Source organism: Hemibagrus wyckioides, linkage group LG22, assembly GCF_019097595.1.
Source record: "Hemibagrus wyckioides isolate EC202008001 linkage group LG22, SWU_Hwy_1.0, whole genome shotgun sequence".
NCBI lineage: Eukaryota > Metazoa > Chordata > Actinopteri > Siluriformes > Bagridae > Hemibagrus > Hemibagrus wyckioides.
The window spans coordinates 7895924-7915610 of NC_080731.1; the positions used below are offsets into that span (position 1 = coordinate 7895924).

A 19687-nucleotide genomic window follows, 5' to 3' on the forward strand; every position below is an offset into this window, starting at 1 on the left:
TATTTTTAATTTTCATCTGTCCAGTCTGGGTGAGTCTGTGCCCATGATAGCCTCAGATGTCTGTTCTTGACTGACAGGAGTGGAACCTCATGTGGTATTCTGCAGTCGCTATGTGTGGGATGAAGTCTGATTATCCTCTGCCATTATCATTGTCTAAAGTTATACAAAAACGCAAAGGTCAGCAGGGTTTCTCCAGTTGTGGTCCCTTTCAGGATCAAAGTAGGGTTATGGAGTTTCATAGAAACTAGTCTTAATTGGCTTCCACTGATCAAGGCAAAAAAAGATTTCTGACCAGTGGCATTGTACTGCTATGGACTAGTTTATTTTTAAATGTTCTGCTTATCAATGTATACAATTGTAATATCAAAAAATATATGATATCAGCAAATAAGGTAGCAAATTTACATTCTTATATACTATACTATACTATACTATACTATACTATACTATACTATACTATACTATACTATACCATGCCATACCATACCATACTATACTATACTATACTATACTATACTATACTATACTATACTATACTATACTATACCATGCCATACTATACTATACTATACTATACTATACTATGCCATGCCATGCCATGCCAAGCCATACCATACCATACCATACCATACCATACCATACCATACCATACTATACCATATCATACCATGCCAAACTATATTATACTATACCATACAGTACTATAACTGACTGTACTGTTCTGTACTATAATATACCATACTATACTATACTATACTATACTATACTATACTATACTATACTATACTATACTATACTATACTATACTATACTATGCCATGCCATGCCATGCCAAGCCAAGCCATACCATACCATACCATACCATACCATACCATACTATATCATATCATACCATGCCAAACTATATTATACTATACCATACAGTACCATAACTGACTGTACTGTTCTGTACTATAATATACCATACTATACTATACTATACTATACTATACTATACTATACTATACTATACTATACCATGCCATGCCATACCATACTATACCATACTATATCATATCATACCATGCCAAACTGTACTGTTCTGTACTATAATATACCATACTATACTATACTATACTATACTATACTATACTATACTATACTATACTATACTATACTATACTATATGGTATTATAAAATAAACAGTTATGCAGTTGGACCTTCATGCTGCCTCAGTTACACACAGATGAGTGTCATTGCTAATATGCTAATATTTAAATGATTTTCATTTTACACTGTAAGCAATTAACAGCATCAAAGCATCATGAATCCAAAATACTAATGTTTTGTTTTCACTCAGAGCATGCAAAATATCAAACTCTGAACTGCCAATGGAGCGCCAACTGAGAGGTGGATGTCCACCAAAAGTCAGAGACCAGGTAAGGAAGGCATCAGTCAGAGAAACAACTAAGAGGCCAAGAAACCGGAGAGATCCACAAGCTGCTCAACAAGGCTCCACAAAGCTGGGATTCATTGAAGAGTGGCAAGCCTTATGAACTCCGACTTGGAGTTTGCCAAATGCTTTGTTTTTGCTTTGAGACATGTGGAAAACTTTCTCTGTTCTGACCAGAATTGAACATTTTTGACCCTGAAACAGAGCTCTACAAATGGAGTAGCTCCAAATCTTCCGATCCCATAAATGCTCATCATTCTTAGAAGACAATCCCCAAAGTAAAGCACGGTGGTGGTGGCATCAGGTTGTGCATTATTTTAGCTAACTAAATATAAAGGTAAATCCCTCTACTTCGATATTGTGGCGTTATTTTGTGTAGATATTTTTATGTAGATGATCAGTATTTAAATTGGAAGGATCCAAATACTACGCAAAATCTACTTGAAAGAAGCTAGAAAAAGGACATATGGACATTTTGATTTGACCCCTTTTTCCTTACTTGTGATAATAAAGAAGTGCCACTGAATTAAACGTCCTGAAGGACGTCCTGAAGAACTAAATGTCCTGAAGGTTAAAATTTTTTCTATTAGTCTTAAGGTTCAACTGTGTTAATCATGTGGAAGATTTTATTTTTGATACTTTAATCTTTCAATGTTTGAGAAGAAATCAGGTTCATTTTTTCCTTAACTAAACAATCTAACAGGTGGTTTAGAAGGCAAAATGTCTAAATGGCTATTTGTTTGACACATACAGAGTGAGAGAAAGAGAGAGAGAGAGAGAGAGAGAGAGAGAGAGAGAGTCCTGGTGGCTGGTGACAGTCCTGTCAGTTTATGAATCACTGTCTCTGACTGGAAGCCTGCTGGGAGACATTAGGAGGCAAACGCAGTGTGAACCATGAATGAGATCATTATGTGAAGAGCCACAACTAAAGAGAGATAATCTAACAGACTAATTTGAACTAGGTATTTAGCAAAACAGTAGTTATACAACACAAGAACTCTATATGTTTTTACATCGAAAACTATAATTCACACACAACTAAACAAGAGCTCTTACAACAACAAATCATCAATACAAACAACATCTGATTGTCTTTCTCCCTAAAAACCACTAATCACTTTCACAGGCTCACACAGCAAATACACGTCACGTGATCAGTCAGTAAGGAGCACATGCTTCCTCTTTGTCACACGGCGACTTGGACATCTGGTTCTGTAAGTGCCGGGAGGTCTTGCGACCAGAGATACTAACATTGAATTCACCCCCATTCACACCCCCACAAACGTCCCTTCACTTACAGTGCACTAAAGCAGATGATAAATTCACAGCAGTCGCTTAAACTGAGTCCTGGAACTCTGACCTTTTGGCCATCAGGTCTTCAGACAACAACCACATGCTAGCTGAGCACACCTCTGAGTTACAGAAATATTCTGAAAGCGGTTTTAACCAGTTTAAAAAAAAATCAAGAGTTTAATTGGTGCTTTAATGAGGTTTGAAGGTTACGAGGTTTGAGATCATTATGAATAAAGTCATACCACAATAATAAACACACACAATACAGCGATTATGAACATTCAACCCTAATGTTTCAGTTGGAGGCTAAATAAGTGATCTGTATTTTGGCACCTTATAAATGTGTTCCATTCATTAATAACACTATGCAATGCAATTTTTATTTCTGGGAAGTAAAGCGGAATTATTTTTGCCTCAGCACTATGGAAAATCGCTATAAATCAGCGCAAATTTAGATTTTGTGACTAATCCAATGGTATTGTGAAATTTCTATATTTTCACTAAGAAAACGTGAATTTTTGTCTCTTTATTCACACAAGTCAAAAATATGAATAATATAACATGTATTTATAATGTCATTGACCTCAAAACTGTTCAAAGTGAGTAGTTTATTCAAGATTTCTGATTACATTGTTAAGTTGTCCCCAAGCATACAATTACAGTCTCCCATCATGTTTCCATTATATCGATTTCAATGTCCAGTACATCCTAGTGGAAGAGCTTGCCTTGCTCCTCTGAGTTCGCTTCCATGTTCACCTTGAATTTATCAAGATGAGCATCAAGGATATAAACTTTAAGAGACATCCTGCTCCTTGTGTCCTAGTTCTTCACCAGAGACTGCTTTCTCTTTCCTAGTGAGCTTTTCTTGTGGATTTCTTGCACTCAAACATCTTCTGGTCTAATGGAGACACCAGCTTTGATTTTTACCTCTGATAGCTCAGGAAAGAAGTCTTGAATGTACTTGAAGACCACTGACTCTTTATCTGGAGGTGTGACAAATTGTTTGCTAAGGCCTAATTTGATGTGCACTGGTGGCATCAGCACCTTCCAGATGTCCACTTGACGTTGTTCCTCCCTTCAGAACTCTACATTTTGACATCGTCTGCTGCAGCCAGTTCTGGAAGTGCGTCTTGGTGTCTGTGCTGTCTCATAAAGAATGATAGCAAGGAAACTTAGTAAAAAAAAAACTCCTTGGAGATCGATCGGGAATGGCTTAGATGATCTATGAGCCATGCTTATCATACTTTAACTTCACAATAACCAACTGTGTTTTTATGTTAACTTCAAGAGAATGAGAAAAAGGAGGCTGGTAAGGAAACGCTCATATGTAGTTTTATAATGTAAGTTATAATAGGAATTTGTTTCACAGATGTTCCATAACATAACTGCATGTAAGCCTCCCGTTTATCCAGGCTTAGGACAAGCACTAGGAGTTAACACTTCAGTGGCTGGGTTAGGTCCCTGACTGGGAATCGAACCTGTGCCACAGCAATAAGAGAATGGGATCCTGCCGCTGGACCACCAAGAGGCACCTTACTTAAAGAAAATAATAATTATCTTTAACATTTAATGGTGTATATGTCCGTAATGTAGGTTTACAGTTACAGTGCTGTCTACAGCAATTGGAGCCATTTTGGAAACACTGTTGTATGTTTCTACATAAAACCCTAGAAAGACAAAAAGAAGAAGCTCTTAGTGTGCTTGATTTAGCATCAACGATATGTTATATACACAAGATTGGAAAGTATTCATGCACTAATTACAGTCTGGAAAATTGAAGTCAAATATATTGTAGTTAACAGAGATTTAATAGTGCTTTCTAGCCTCAGAGTAAAAAGTGTCTTGGCTGCAATATTTTGTCTAAAAGGACATCAAGACATTACCTCACTGATGTTGGAGCAGAAAAGCTAAGTAGTTATACTTAATTAAATTAGGAGGTTTGGGTATGTACATATTTCATGCTGATATCAGCATTAACACTGCTCTGATATGTTTTCAGGGGGAAAAAAGTTTTGGTAAAAAGCACCAAGATAAGCCCATAACCCATGTCTCAATCTTTTTCCAAAGAAAAAAAAAAGACGTCAAGACATCGACGGCTGATGTAATTAGGAAATCTGGCTGAGGTCCAGGTTCTGGCAGGAAAACAAAGATCTAACAACACTAGACCTCGCCGCCGCAGATGAAGGAATACAGCCGGGCCAAATCCACTCAGTAATGCCGCAATACTGAATCTTCAAACCTGATCGAACCAACACAGAACAATGCCCCGCTGCAAAAACAACTCATTTGCCTGCCAACTTCTCCTGAATGGAGCCCTCAGTGGAGTGTGGGGAACCTTGTCTGCCCTTTACAATGTGGAAAAAAGAGGTAGCCGGCTAAATTCTCTCTGGAGAAATGGAATGTGTTTGCATTGCACTGGATCTGGAGATGAGTGGTCATCACCGGTCATGGTGACCACTTCGGGATGGTGTAAGCAATCCTCGGAGACACGGGAGCGTACGTCAGTGTTAGGGAGACGGTCCTGAGGATAGACGGACTAACCGCTCGTTCTGGCGAGCTGTCTGTCAATAAGAAGCTCTATTTTAGAGGACAGTCTTATATTTTTAGAGCCAATAAACAAGGGAGCAAATGAGAGAGAAGCACCACACAGACGAACACGGTTCACGTTTCACCCGTTTACCCTCGGAGACAGCAGGAACAGAGCTAAGTGTTTGCGTGGAGGCAGTGTTGCCATCCCCCTCCAAATATCTCGCTAACCCTTTGCAGGGGCTTTGTCTGTGCTTTGACAGTTGCATTCTTGGGCCCCTGCTCTCACGAAGGGAGCCAGTGATGTTTCCATCATCTCGTTCCTGACGTCTCGATAATCTACTGAGAAATTCGAAAATGCTGGCAAAGCAACCTTGTTCTGTTTTCTTTAAATGTCATTCCCCATCATTGCGTAATAACGCTTGATCATGCATAAAAGCATTTCCCGCATTATTAATCCTATTGTGCCACAAAAACAATGACTAATAACCCAGTATCATTAAACAGTTATCTAATCAGAACAACATGGCGGATAAGTATGTTTTTCTTAAAGACAGATGTGAGTGAAGAATACCATTTGGTAGGCAGCACAAGCCTTGGCAAACACACAGCCAAACACTTAAATTGACCCACATTAACTGAGCTCATCTTTCATAGATCTGGAGCCATAAGTATATCAGAAATCAAAGATATAATTGCATGTCCGTTCCCCATGCTGAACATTGCCGGCATTCCTGAGGATGCTCGTGTAATGAGAACGAGCTGAGACGTTGTAAATAACAACCAGCAAATACAAAGGTGCCTGGGATTGTCATCACTCCCAGCAAAAACAAGCCCATGGCACGGAAAACATGTTAAATTTGAATTATTATTTATAAACATATTCAATTCAGCTGTGATTTGTGTATACCAGAATCAAAACAACATTACAAAAACTGTACTAATATAAAATATTGCACTACTTACATGCTGTTATGGGAAGAGTTGGGTGGAAAAGTTATACTTTATATGGATTTATATCTGCATTTAATCTTGTCGAACATCCATAATGGTTCCTGTTAGTACTTAAATTATAAACACAGCTTTACATGTTACCAAAAGTAGTATTGCTACTATCCTGTAAACTCCCATGGAGTGTTACAAAGCAATGGCATCCAACACTACAATTTCCTTTTTCTTAGTTTATATGTATTTACATTTACTGTACCTATTATCACTTACATTATAGCAGCTACAAACCCTCATTCCCTCACCAGCCTCTCTTCTCTCTCTCTCTCTCTCTCAGCTAATAAAACAATACAAAGTCTTCATTCCTCTGGAAACTTACTGGCTGTTAAAATGCCCTGATACTGGAGACTCCTTCAATAAATGTTGCATAAACATCTCCTAACCGAAAGCTTCACTTTATATGGTTCTTCGTTAAATGATATCACATTACAAAGAGTTCATTATTAGACTTTGATTAGGAATTGCCGTACAGGTCTCTGTGAATAAGTAGAAGAAAGAATAGAAGCTGTTAGACGCTGTTCGGTACTTCAAATTGTTATGGCAGCTTAACTTAAGACTGTCACTAAGTGCTAACACTGGAGACTCCTTCCATAAATACCAGATACAGGATAGCTTTATGGGCAACGTGCAATGAGTGCATTGGGATGCTTAGTCACTTAGTCTTAGTCAGGCAACCCAGTTACAGACAGAACAACACAGATTGTACACCAAAGGATAAAACACATACAGCGCATGTAAGCAATGTCAAAATGCAAGTGTCAAATACATTATGACTATCAACAGAAATCAGTTGCAGTGCTATTCTGAGAATAGATAGATAGATAGATAGATAGATAGATAGATAGATAGATAGATAGACAGACAGACAGACAGACAGACAGACAGACAGATAGATAGATAGATAGATAGATAGATAGATAGATAGATAGATAGATAGATAGATAGATAGATAGATAGATAGATACTTTATTCATCCCAAAGGGACAATTGAAATAGCTCTTACTTTATAAACAATAATAATAATAGAACAAGCTCATTATACTGTGATATGGTATGATATAATGACAGTTTAACAGTTAGGGAACTCAGTTTATCTAAAATAAGTAATTTATTTTTAATAATTAATTTTTAATGAACACAAATGTAAATATAACATACACAAACTATATTCTTAAAAATGAGCACGATGGTAACAAATATTTTCAACAAAGAAAGAAAGAAAGAAAGAAAGAAAGACATTCAGTTATAAGCATGTTATAATGCATGTCATAATACAGTTATAATGCTTATAACTATTATTTTACATAAATGTGTATGAAATTGTATGCACCCAAATAAAATCCTGAATACCAGTAACTGTCCTAAACTTTTCTCCACGTCACTCTTAAAAAATAAATATGCTAGGAGTTCTTTGGAGTGAGGTCCAACAGTTGTTTGCTGTTCCTTGAAGAACATTTTGAGGGAAGACATTTTAAAAAAGTCTACAAATGTTACCATTATGTGGAATAATCGCTGCTGTGGAAAATAGTTAAACGATTGTAGTTACTGATGTTTTCAATTGTCCTTCTCTGGAATAAAGTTAGGATTGTCGGACGTAAATCTTTAAAGGTTCTTTGGCTAATCAAGGGGTCCTACTTCAGGATTTTTTTTTGTGTCATTTGTATTTAAATAACGCTGCTTCAAGGAAATCTATTTGTCTATGACGTAATAATCTGGCTGTACTTTCAAAACATGAATTGGAACTAATTAGACTAAAGTGCTGTGAGATATTTGACTTGGACCAGATTTAATGTGTCTGGAAAAGTGTCCATTGAGACTGCTTGCTGCTCTAGTGCAGAAGAATGGCCATAAATACAAGTGCCTAATTAATTTCCAAACAAATATCAAACGCACGTCATCTGTTTCTGGACAGTAATCATTATAAGGTGCCTTTCAGGCACTTTTCTTTTTATTATCGGTTGTTTTTCTGGACGATTAAAGCAGAGTCCGGCGGGATTGAAGAAGGGAGACTGGGGGGAGGGGAGAAGAAAATAGTCGCAGACACAGCAACACAGACAGCAGGGAGGACCCAGGCAAGCCAGCATAGACCTGGCATTCCCTCAGTGAGCACACTCGTTCCAGCCGTGACCCTTCCCTGCCCAGACGACCGCTAGCAACACTTGTCTGCATGGCTCTCCGGTGACCTTTGAAATGACAGTCCTTTATATGGGTGTCCAGATGGAGCAGAGCAGCAATAGTGCTAACTGATATGTGTGTAACACACACCAGTCATAACACAGCCCCCGACCGCACAGCAATCCATAGTGAGAAGCTGCTGCCGTCTCGTCGTGTTGAGAAGGGGGGGGGTGGCCGTGGTGATGGTGGTGGTGGTGATGGTGGTGGGGAGACTTTCATTCATTTTTTTCCCCCACCCTTCATGTTGACGTTTGGGGCTTAGACAGAGGACTGACAGCCTTACAGGGGGCAGATGTAGCTAGATAGAATCTTGGTATAGTGGACTTTGTGCCAGGAAGATGGCATGCCACATTTAGAGAGGATTAAATAAATAAATGCTGGCGAGACTGTTGTGTCCACCCTTTGTTGGTGCCATACCAATCACAGACCAGTTACTCAACTGTCATGCATGTTGTGCAAAACCCTACACAGGCAGAAATCTCCTAATGCTTTTATTATTTTTTTCTCACACAGAGCTGTTAGACATTCTCTGTCTCCCATTGTATCAGCTTCCAACACAGATGTTTTCTGTGTATCCAATAAAAAAAAATTAAGAATCGAAGAAGTATCCGATTTAAAAGTATTGTTAAAGGATTACAAAATCTTGATCCTTGTCAGATGTTGTGAACTTACAGCCATGCTTGCCATTGTCTCTGCGGGAATCCCTGTACCACAGCCAATTCCATGCGTCTGTTTTCAGGCTTGTGACCCATGTGTTTGTGTGAGGCCATGCTGTAGGTCCAGACAGCCACAGCAACAGTACGCGTCACTATGTTAGGCCACAGCACCCCCTAGCTATCTTTTCCAATATCAAGCTCGACTCAGTAGTGGAAACTTTCTCTAGTAAAACAGACAAGATAAAATAAATCGAAAATTATTTGTCAGTAAGGAAAATCGACAAAATGTATATTTTAACTACAAATATGGAAAGGGAGGGATTGTTACAGGATATTAGGTCTACAGTTTGTAAAAGAATAAAAAAAAATGTCACTTGAAAGAGTTCTTTAGATCTAAATGGACGGTACTTGTTTTTCAGGACGATAAAAGATTTGAATGTCTCCATCATGATAAACCTCTTGCATCTACATGGCTATAAATTAACTTAGGACAAGGAAGTTTTTAGCATGCTTTCTTTTCCCAACAACCCCAAGCCCATTACATGGTGTTTTCTAACTGCATTAAGTATATCTGTTAAAATGACCCATTACATTAGCTTGCTTTTTCCCCATTCTGTACTACGGCATTTAAAGATACTATTTGCATAACATTTCTCAATATATTTATTTCTAGATTTTTTTTTAATTTGGTGTAGATTCCTACAAACTGGGTAAAGATATGGGACCGTGGTTAATTTGTGGAGCAGGGGTAGAATTGCTTTCCGGTGAGAAAGGTGAACTCTGCTTGCATAATCACAGGCATGACTATCCATGTGTGACTAAAATAATCAGAAACAGAAGATGTTTTGGTATGGAAGTAACATAAAATCAAATAATATACCATAATATTCCTGTAGTGCCCCATGTAAGACAAATGCTGGAGCCTTTGTGGCATCCGTCGTACTTCTTGACGACTATTTGATGCGAATGGAGTGCAGATGTCACTTTATATTTCTAATGTCTTGTTAATGATGCAGCTTTTCCAACAGTTTTCTGTCGTTATGTGTGACAAATAATCTTCAGGACCTGATGATTGATCAGGTGTGCACTGCTGTGCTGTGAATGTGGACAGAATGTATGCATGAAAATTTGTTTCGGGAGTGACAACAACTTGCATTGTTAAATCAAATAGGGGAAAAATGATGTTTGGTTGTTCCGAAGGAACGACTAAAACAACCAAGACAATGTAATGGAGTTTGAGGATTTTAAACACAAGCAGAGTGAAAAGAAAATTTCCCTTAAAATGTCCCTTAAATCACAGTGTGTGTGAATATCATTACTTCATCAAGAACAGAAACATAACAAAAATATTATTCCCTATCCCTTCGTTTTTTAACTAGAAATGGTTAGCATGCCGTCACTTACAAATTAAACAGCTATTAACATCCTGTTCCTCTGATTTTGGTGTGTATTTGAGCATTAATTGCTCGATAACACAAAACACCCTGTCTTTAAATCTTTCTCAAGAAATGATCTGATTGCAAATAATCTAGACTGCTGCATATACAACAGGGCAGGTTCTTTTTGAAGTCTATGCTAGTCTATCATTCAGTCATTTATCTTCAGTATCCACTTTATCATGGACAGGGAGCCTTTTCCCTTTTAACCCGGCAGCAGAATTCAGCCAAGATGGGAGAATAACAGAATATTGTTTTGTTTTTGTTTGGTTTTTTTGTGTGTTTTTTTTTTTACCATTTTAATTCATTTTATTTTTATTTTTATTATTCATTTTCGGGGTGCCTATCCTGGGAACACTAGGCACAAGGTGGAAATACGCATTGGCTGGGCTGCCTGTCCATCCCAGGGTACCATACTCAGACATTCACACATTAATTCACACCTAGGGGCGATTTAGCATAATTTTGTATGTTTTATGCGCCACTCACTGTGTTCTTCTTCCAAAATATAAAATAGTACTCACTTATTGCTAGTTCTGTCAGATTCCTCAAACCTCAAACCTGGTTAATTATGCTTCCTTTTTAAGAAATAGCCATGATTTCTAACACTTAGCATAGACTTGCACACTGAGGACACTTCTTAATATAGTATGAAAGAATGCTTCAAATACAGTATGCATAATCTACAATATGACTGAATTTAAGGCTGTGAGATATTATTATATATTATATTAACCTTCCCAGCAACCTAGATTGGCTGTGACCTTTTTCCTAAAATCATAGTAATGGCTGCTCATCTGTCAGAGGTAAGATCAGAGCTTAAGGGCAGCCTTGGAAAAACATTTGGGCTAAGAATGGACTGGAGTATCAGTCAAAAGGTGATTCCCACCGAGTCCCCATGCGTGGATCAGGTTACCACTGGCTAGCCACATGAAAGAGCCCCGGTAATCCACATACACAGGCGTCTGCAACTCCCCCTCGAGCCCCTCATCATAGCTTCCTCACCCCTTTACCCAAAAACAGGAGCAGCACCAGACACAGCCCATGTTCCACAAATTTCAGCCTCGTCATGGAGGATTATCAAACCCTATGTATGACCCACCTAGGTTAGCTTAGTCTACCCAGAAAGTTGTTTTTCTCCAGGCTCGTTTTGTTTGGCTGTAGCCCCTGGGGCCACTGAAGGGTGTGGGGAGGTGATCAGACCCCCAAATAGTGCAAGAGGGGGGTGCAGCTGTAAATCTTGATGTCACCAATGGGTAGGCAGTTGCAAACCATTATCATAAATCTGACAAACGCTAATTTGATGGGAGGCTGTATCTGTCTGGACTGGCTGGTCTAGACGGCCTATTGAGAGATCCTACAGCAGGGGGAACTGTTTGTTCCCTCACCATGACCATCTGGATCTAGCAATAAGCAGTAAGCTGCACAGTTCACAGACTGAACAAAGTGGGCCATTTCCATGGCCATTGTTAAGGGTAAGTTCCTTCAATGACTCTGCTATACAATATACTTTACTCTGGACATTCCAGGACTGAATAACTCAAGTTCATTCTTTAGTCTATTTTTGATAAGTACTGAATTTTAAAAGACAGCACAGTGAAAAGAGGTCACATATATATTAGCACTAGCGATGTACTCAGGATGCTCCAGATGTAAAACTAATTTTAGGCCTTATATTGAAACTGATGTTAAGAGGGGCTGGAGAATGTCACTCACAGAGCACAGTGAGTCTATCCAGAAGGGTTTAAAGTGAGGCATGTCAGTGATGGATCCAAGAATATTGGCAGCTCCACCATTCACCACATGGCCCTCATGGTCCAATTCATATCATCTCTCAAGTGGCTTACTGTCCAAAAGTTTATCTCCAGAATTTTCTGTGCCTATTAACCTTTGCACCAAGGGTTCCCTGTTATAATTATTCCCATGTTAGCTAAAATAGCACCAAGAAAGTCTTTACTTCCTTACTACTTTGACTCTTTTTCCAATCTGACAGCAAAACAAAGGATGGTTAACCTAGTGTGAAATGTTTTTGTTGGCACTCATTCTCACACAAATGTTGGGTAATCCTGTCCTTCTGCATAATTGGTCAGGAAAGAAAGAAATGGCGACATGAGAAATATGATCTGAACAGCACGTCCTGCAGAGCTTTTGAGAGAATATCAGGACCCACATTGTCTTCCCTGGCGAAATAAAGAGTAAACATTTATCCATCGGAAGATTATTCCGGAACAAATTTAACTTCATCACCGTGTTAACAATGTACAAGAGCCAGGGTTGAAGGTTGAGGGCTGTTTCGATGTTTCTTCCCCTTTCAACCCATGGCAACATTTATACACAGAATATAACTTACAAGGAGCAAGAGAAGAGCAACAGGGGTAGAATAGGAGTTTGAAGAAGTATGCATTTGGGAATATAAATCTTATAACTGGAGAGGATGTTTCGTTTCTGCATATTCGTAGAAGGCGTGCAAAGTTTGCTTTTCGACACACAAAAAGAAATTTTGCGCACCGACATAGAGGATCAAAGCCTGAGGGCCTCCTTTTCAATGAATGAATGATCGAATGTAAGGCCAACAGGGCATAGGGTACCCTAAAATCAAGATAGGGTACCCACTATGTCATCCATCATAATTTTCTCACAAACCAAATTGCTTCTAAGGCCAAATTGTACCAAGAAAAAAATTGTATTTATTTATTCTAATTTATTTTCCAGAAGTGAAGTATGGGAATTTCCAGGCCCCACATAGACAAAAAAAGGAACAATGCATTTGTTTTTATATAAGTTGCACAATCCACGAACTGCCATCAAAGATGGCAAGATCAAATTTGTTTTCATGACTTACATCATCACTTAAACCAAATAACCCTATAAAAAAGCCTGGCATGATCATTCAAGTAATTACTGTGTCATTTGAACATTTCTCAACATTCAGTGATAAACAGTGTAAACACATAATAGGCCAAAGTAGTTAGTCAACCACATATCTTGCTTCTGGGAAACAAAGAAACATGCTTCTACAACAAATTTCAAAGGCAGCCAATATAACCAACATGTTAACATTTTGCAATACAAGAGCATGCTTATTCCCAGGGACTTCATTGTACAGAGTTCGGTAACTTGAATGGGCCTTCATTAGAGAGAGTTTGTGTCAACAGTTTATTATGCAAATAGCCATAGCCCCTTCATGTGCTGGCAGGTTCCAGCCGTCCCCCTTCACCCTTCATTGCCACACCACAAAAAAACACACCCCATACACTATACTGTTGGAATATTTAACAAACATCCTCTATGCATCTCTCTCACTGTGGCTAGTTTCAATCCGAATACAAAATCGCCTTCAGGAGGGAAGGATCCATAATGGCAGCCATTGTGGTCTCTAAGCTCCAAACGGTCTTTTTCCATCAAAGAACCTCCGGAAGGTTCTTGCTGGGTGCAGCTGAATGCCCACTTAGTCCCCATCCCGACCCCCGTGGTAGGGTGAAGGTTGAACCCATCCAAGGGACCCCACACCAAAATAGTCAATTAGGCAAAAATGCATGACAATGAATTTCAGCATTGTTTCAGTGATGGTAATGAGAGCCTTTCACCTCCCTATGAGACCTCTGATGTCTGTGCATGTTTCAAAGACCACAAGGCTAATGAGAACTCATTGCCAATGCTACCAAACATCTCTGACACCCTTTTTGCACCTGTTTATGTTTTCACAAAACATTTAGAAATTCGGCAAAAATATATATAACTAGACCTTACTAAATATAATGTGCGTGGTCTATTGTGTAAAGTACGTCACTGGTTTTAGGTCCATTTGATAGAGTTTAGATAGACATTAGAAGACGGCTACCAAAACAGCACAGTACCAGTCCCATAGGTTTATATATATATATATATATATATATATATATATATATATATATATATATATATATATATATATATATATATATATATATATAGTTTTAACAGTTTCTGGGGATTAACATTTTTTAGTTTTAATACGTGACAATGCAGCCTCTTTCCTGATATATCAAGACCTGATTTAGGAAAGATCGCCAGTGTAAGCTTAAGAATTATGACATGCCATGTAAAGTATTTTATCTTTTACGTGTGCAAATTAAAAAGCCAGTTTTGCCGATCTATGTACTCTTTATTTGTGATCATTTTTGGGAGCAAACCAGGATGTGACTGGAATGTTTTTCTATGTGACTGGAAGACTGCAATTACCAGTATTCATTTGACATGGCATACAGACCTAGTCAAACTTGTAATAAAGTCTATGATCAGCTATGTGATATTCAGTACACATGTAAGATCTGGGTCCAAATATTAAGCTAAAATGCTGAATTTCATTGATCCCATAACTGATCTCAGATATTTGTTTCATCTTAGTGTGGCAAAATATGTTTTTTTATTAATCAAACCTTAATATCACTAATACAAATTTAGTATACAGTATTTTTGGTAACTCTCCTAAGCCCAAAAAACATCACGGTGCATGAGGTAAGTGATAAATCATGACAGAAATAGTAAATAAATAAATAAATAAAAGCACATCCTGAAGTACTACAGCAATTATCCAAAAAAATAAGCTTCGTCATTTCATTTCATTTCATCATACTTTTCATTCCATTTCTAATTATATTTAGTGCTGTATATCACTCACAGGACAAGTTACTTCATGTTACCTATTACATTCAAACAGCAATAAACATTGTCTCCCTCACCAGCCTCTCTTTTTTGTTCTGTGTTAAAATGTAAAATAGGGGAAAAAGCTGCAGCTTGTCATGTTACTGAGAAACTGTAGAGTGTAAAGCCATCTGTCCTGAAACCTTCTTGCACCGACACTGGAGACTCCTTCCAAAAATGCTGAATAGAACTTTTCCCAAAACAATCATCCGTGTATTTTTAATCCATTTATGTGCGATATGGAGCCTACAATCCCTGTGTACTACAGGAATGATAACATTAACATGCTGTTATCGGAAAGAAATCGATACCTTCGGACTCGAAACATTTAATAGCGCTGTGGTGTAAATGAGAAAAGATGTAGACAAAAGCTATCCAGTCACTCCTACATGCAATTTGGGATGAAGCCAGCATGTTGCCCCGAGGGGTGAGACCTCAGCCCTACATGTTTTTTCTACACTAGGGGATCGGGGGATTTGAACTACACTGTGAGACAAAAGGGTCTTAAGTGCCAAAACCAACATTTAACCACACCTTTGCAAAGGCTGGGGGAAAAAAACCTGCTGTCTGTTGACATGAGGAATGTTATGTCATACTATCTGAGGACATGGTAGTATATTAGATTATAAGAGTCCGAGAGCATGGGAACCACTTTCAGATCCATAATACTGAGCTTAGAATGAGAAGACTTTTTCCTCTCTCGCTTCTAAACTGTGTGAAGACCTGGATAATACATGAATTAACAACAACAACCCCCTATCTGAACAATCTTCAGCCAAAACCCTAGACGCTAGGATGGATGCAGAGCTAATTACTTTATTAGAACTGGATAATGGACAGTGACCAACAGAAATCGCTAACAAAAACAAACGAGATCACGGGTAAGTCATTAAGAAAAAATGTTTCCCTTTCGTTATAAAAATCCATATGAGTGGATTGTTCCAGACTGCCTGCATTGCTGATTATACAAGAGGCAAGAAATTCTGAACAAACTGTTAAACAGGCGAGCATTTTTCGTATTTCCGTTCTCACAAAACCCGATCCATGTCCAAGACGGGACTGCTCCAAGTGTTTGTACTCCCAAACACATTCCATATTACTAGAGGAAGCATGGATTGAGGATGTAAGTTGTGAGTTATGGAAATATATAAGGAATTACTGCTAATCAGAACATCTGCCGGTTGAAAACATCTGGAGGAGAACTAGAGCCAGTTACCTTTACCTGATGAATGCCTGCTGTCAGTTCACGATCAATGGATTATCCTCACGCTAGTTCTGCCTGACTCAATAGCATCCATGATCACTGATCTGTGTTCTCCAGTACTGTCCATGTATAAGGTCAAGGGTCTCCTGTTCTACATTGCTGTAGCTGTCTTGGGCCGTCTCTGATGGCAGACACCGTTGAAGTGTTATCTTCATTACAGAAGGTTTTCTTGGACCCATGCCTATGACCAATTAACACTAAAGGCAGTGCTTACCAAGTATAAACACATACTTCGTGAGGCATTTATTTATACACAATGAGTAATTGATCTGCCATTGCATCCAGAGATCAAATTATGTAATGGAACAGTAAGACCTCTGGTCAGAACAGTGTAAAGTCTGGCTTAGACCAGCACTGATTAACAATCAGTCACATTTTTATACATCATTCGTGAATCCATCTGATGCTTAAAACATTTTTTTTTCTTTTGTGTGTGTTTTAGTTCAACAGAAAGTTCATCCAAATCCAAGCATCATCCAAATTTCTTAAAGATCATGAGAAGACGAAAAGGACATCAATATTTTTTTATTTTTCTTTAATTGAATCACTATTGGCTTATTGATGCTGACTTGTGATGTCACGACAGAGATAATAAAATAATAAATTATTAATTAATAAATAAGATTTTATTTCATTGTCTGTACCGCTTTATCCGATCTATTCTTGGGTCACGGGGAGCCTGTCAGGCGTCATCAGGCATCAAGGCAGGATACAACCCATTGCAGGGCACACACACACACTCATGCAATCACACACTATGGTTGATTTAGAGACTCCAATCTGCTTTGAAATATGTCTTTGGACTGTGGGAGGAAACCAGACCACCCAGAGGAAACCTATGAAGCATAGGGAGAACATGCAAACTCCACTCACACAGTGAGCAGGAGTGAGAGAGAAACTCGAACCCAGGAGGTGTGAGGCAAACGTGCTAACCACTAAGCCACTGTGCCACCCTAAAAGAGATATGAAATCCTAGTATTTTGCGTCCTGTGCTAAATTTTAAGCATAAATTTTTATGCTTGTTTTCGTATAAGCAGAGTATTTCCAAATGGTTAAATGCATCTTCTCTTAGATTTAGTGCTGAAACAAATTGTAGAATGTGGAACAATAAAGAGTCAAAAGGGTTAAATGGCATCTTAATCTTAGAATGACGCAAATGTAAAAATGACTATTGATACAGTGTGAATAAAATTAGCTAATACTTAGCAAAGTGGTGACTAGCCAGCTAGCAAGTTGCTAATGGTGCCTCGATCTCCCCCAATGAAGCTTCATCCTCGTTATTTTTTTTTTTTTATGCAAAACAGTATTAACAGATTCAGTTCAATTCTGTTCAATAGAAACAAATTGACTACTTACAGTTTTTGGGATTTGCCTGGAGGAATATAGCTGAAACTGACACATCCTTCCCCAGAGCCTTCTCTCTATTGTGCCTCCTTTTAAGAAGCAGTCTTGGTTGAAATGTGCTGAATAAACTGTTAAGCTTGGACTGAAATTTTCACTGGAAAAATGTTCTTCACCCACTCACATCTGGATCCTTTGGAAAACTACACAAAGATGCGGTTTCCTCCCACCAGACAAACCAGCTCAAGGGCTGAGAGAACACCTGGATCAGGTGTGAACAAGTAAACTACAAAATCAGGAGCATGCAGGGAGAAGAACCCTGACGACCGGGTTGGAAAATTTTGTTTCAGCATTAACAATTACGTAATAATATTTAAACCAGAGCCGGACCTCAGAGACCATCCATCATCACACAAATAAATGCAATTCATGCCACGCACCAAGACAAGGCTTATTCAGATGGAAAAAATCATGACTTTTATTTAAAGTTGACTCTTCTTTTTGCGTTCAATTTTTCTAAATTGTTTTCTTTTTTCTTTTCTTTCTGACTTTTTTTTTAATTTAAATATGACTTCTTTTTTTGCTTTATTGATTTTTTTAAAAGCTAGATTATATTCTTTTACATCTGAATTTCTTTTTAAGTTGTCTTATTTTATTTTATTTTTAAAAAATAAAATCTGATTTTTTTTTTCTGATTTAAAATCTGAAAATTCTAATTTTCTTCTCTTTTGAAATTATTTTTTTCCCACTTCTTTTACTTAAAAAAATAACTTATTTATTAAAATTTATTTTTTATTTCAAGTTCCTCTATGTAATTTGTACTTATGGGGGTTTTTTTCTTGTTCATTTTATTTAAACTTCGCATTTTATTAAAAAATTGACTTTTTAAAAGTATTTAACATCTTTTTAAAAGATGGATTTTTGCAAAATTCACTTTTCTTTTTAAATTGTTTTTTTTCCCTTTTACTTAGTACTTTTTTTACAAAGTACTTTTTTTTGTTTAAATTTTTAATTTTACTTATTTATGTTTACTTATTTTACTTAATACTGACTTCTTTTTTATTTCAAGTTAAGATTCTTTTATTTGAAATGTACTTCAGTATTTTAAGTTGACTCATTTATAACTATTTATATAAATATACTTTCGAGTTTATTTAATTAAACTACAATTAGTGACTTCATTTCAATTGCTAGTTGCATATGAATTTTAGCAATTTTAACCCAAGACACATCAGTAGACTATCAGAAAATATTGTGCATGTGTTTCATGATACGTTGCATACCTCTATTTTTATCTAATAAACATATTGCTATTCAAAACATTCAGTTCTACCTAGAAATATGGATCTGTTCCAGTTTTCTCTTCCTCTGGCAGGACACTGTCTCTTTATCGGCATTTATTATCTAGAAATTACCCTAGAATATCGCGTCCTTTCAGAAAAATCCAGTTGCTGTTCTCTTTGCTGTTTATACATCAGATTTGAATTTGGATTCATTTGTTTGTTGTTTCATTTTTGTCGAGTCTTCTCGGATCCAAAGTCTCGAAAAACAATCTCGTTGCTTATGAAATAGTAAATTCAGTCCAGATTGAGGCCCAGAGTGCCAAGCCCACCCATCATCAAAGCACATGCCTAGATACATAAAACGTCATGCATCGAAGGCGACATAGATCCTGAAGACAAAGGGCAATTTATTAATACGTCATTCATCCCAGGACAGTCTGTATCACAGCTTTAATGACTTTCAGCCTGAGCTTACTGCTAATATTATCACTTTGGCAGCATACAAAGAGCAGGCAGGACTTGTGACAAAACAATGATTTATATTATACATAGCATAAATCATTTCTTCACATTTATGGATTAGGGGACT

At 37.6% G+C, this 19687-nt stretch overlaps 1 protein-coding gene across 1 annotated transcript in view; it reads right to left on the reverse strand.

Annotated features, from left to right (window-relative positions):
• Positions 1–19687, reverse strand: part of arl15a (ADP-ribosylation factor-like 15a) — a 79580-nt gene that overhangs the window by 55807 nt on the left and 4086 nt on the right. The gene's annotated exons all lie outside the window — the stretch shown is intronic.